Below are 2,250 nucleotides of genomic sequence, written 5' to 3'. Positions count from 1 at the left end.
AAATTAACTTAAATGATTTTAGCAAATGGCTGCAATATAACAAAGAGTGAAAAATTGAAGGGGGTCTGAATACTTTCCGTACCCACTGTATATATATATATATACACACTATAAATAAATCTGTAAAAAATAAGGCACAATGTACTGTATTATGAAGAAATTTTCTGTATGTATAGGTGTTTTACCTATATTTTTGCACTTCATTATGCTGTGTTTTAGGCTTAATGTAAATGTGTTTTGCCGTTTTTTTTTTGTTGTTTTTTGCTTTTTTGTATTGTTTTATGCATTAGTGTATTAGTATAGTATAAACTGTATATCGCATCTATGCTACTGCATATGTAGCATACCATTGTTTGAAATGTTTTGCATTGCATAATGCATACAGTGTTGTTATTGTTAACCAAAAGTAAAGCTAAAATAAAATGAAAAAAATGAATATTAGAAGCAAAAAATTGTTTCCATGGCGGCTAACTAAAATAAAATAAGTTCAAGTACAAAAATGACTAAAACTTAAAGATAAATTAAAGCTAAATAGACATATTAAAATAATAATAATAATAATAATAAAAACAAAAACAAATAAAAATGACAAAGCACATAAAATTACAAAATGAAAATTAATTTTTTGTAAAAAATAAAATTTGAACATTTTGATACGAATAAATGCTACAATAGTATATAAATAATACTAAAATAACACTGCACATTATATACTTTTTAAAAATATAAGAAGATACTGCGTACTCTGTACCACACAATATATATACTGTATACTTTAAAAAAATATTTAGCAATTTATAACAACAAAAATGTAGTCGCATTGTGTCCAATTATCATCTCATTATCATGTCTTTTTTGCATTTTTAATCCACTTTTGTGTTTAAATGTCTTAACTTTTTGCACCTAAGTTGATTAAATCAAAATATGGGACACATATTTCTCATAAACTCAATAATGCCCTGCTGTGCACAGTATGAAGTATGGTAGTATGTTATAGATATCTTCACCACTCATCAGCCTAATACTGGTGCTAAAATGTTCATCTATACGGGCATCTCAGACGGGAAGGGAAAGCCTAAACACACACACATCCACGCACCCTTTTTAAAATTCCAGTCGTGCTCTTCTTTGTGATAGAGGGAAACCCTCCCTCAGTCTCTCTCTCTCTCATTGATTTTGGCTCCGTCTCTGGGCCGGTTGTAAAGTGCTGATGCAGTGCTTTCCGCCGGGAGGAGATGATTAACATTCAGAGGAATTATAGATCGCTGCTTTCCCTTCATGCGCTCTGTGCTGCTGTTGTTGTTTTCTGGCCCGTGTGTCTAGCAGCCGTTCATTTATTGCAGCATGATGCACCGGTGCTGATGCAGTCTCTGCGCTGGAGCACGCCGAGGTCACGTTCAGACACTACAGTATGTGTGTGAGAGACCAAACCAATGTTACTTGTACTGCAATACATTCATCCACCGCACGTTTTCCGGGCAAGTGTGTTCATGTAGAAGTAGAAAGCATGGCCAGTGTGAAAAAATCTAGATTTAAACGCAATGAAGCAAGATAGTATGTATGGAATATTTTTTCATATACATTTATTCATATTTATTCATATCCAAAATGAGACGATGTGAACATTACGGAGTGCTAAACACCCTCATGCAGTGTATGTTTCATTCATACTCGAAGCCTGAGGGCGCTCTTGCTCAGAAAGTCTAAAACGGCCTCATAGATGTAATAACTTTTGATGAGCAGGAGGGAAATCCCTAATATGGGCAAAGGCATCCCGCTATCGCTGCAGCGAAAAGATTTAATTTCAAGTAATTTCCAGGTAATAAATAAATGAAGTATATGAATAATGCAGTGATAATTGACATAACAATTATCACAGTATATAAACTATTCTGCCTTATTATGTGTTTGTATAAACCAATCATAAAATTGTAATTAGAAAAATATAGGAAAAACATATTATGGAATACAAATTATTGGTTATTGTCTAGCAGTGTATTTGATTTCTTAGCCATTTAAAAGAGATAAGAAAAAACAAAGCCTGTCAATTAGACAAAAGTCAGGGATTTGTACAGCGTCGGCGCCACGGGGGGGGCTGAGGGGGCCCGGCCCGGCCACCTCGGTCACTGTGCCCCCTCACCTCTGGTGCCGTCTCCGTAGTGGGCGCCCTGATTTTAGTCGGTGAGGCAAGGTACTGCCCTGGGAAGGTTTCCCAGGCTGTTAAATACACAGATTAAAAGCGAAATGTTT

General features: G+C 35.0%; 1 protein-coding gene across 1 annotated transcript in view; it reads left to right on the top strand.

Moving 5' to 3' along the window:
• LOC107666746 (regulating synaptic membrane exocytosis protein 2-like) overlaps positions 1–2,250 on the top strand; it is a 175,734-nt gene that overhangs the window by 102,685 nt on the left and 70,799 nt on the right. The gene's annotated exons all lie outside the window — the stretch shown is intronic.

The sequence above is a fragment of the Sinocyclocheilus anshuiensis genome, unplaced genomic scaffold (genome assembly GCF_001515605.1).
Source record: "Sinocyclocheilus anshuiensis isolate Anshui unplaced genomic scaffold, SAMN03320099.WGS_v1.1 scaffold267, whole genome shotgun sequence".
NCBI classification, from domain to species: Eukaryota; Metazoa; Chordata; class Actinopteri; order Cypriniformes; family Cyprinidae; genus Sinocyclocheilus; species Sinocyclocheilus anshuiensis.
This window is presented reverse-complemented; position numbering and strand designations above follow the sequence as displayed.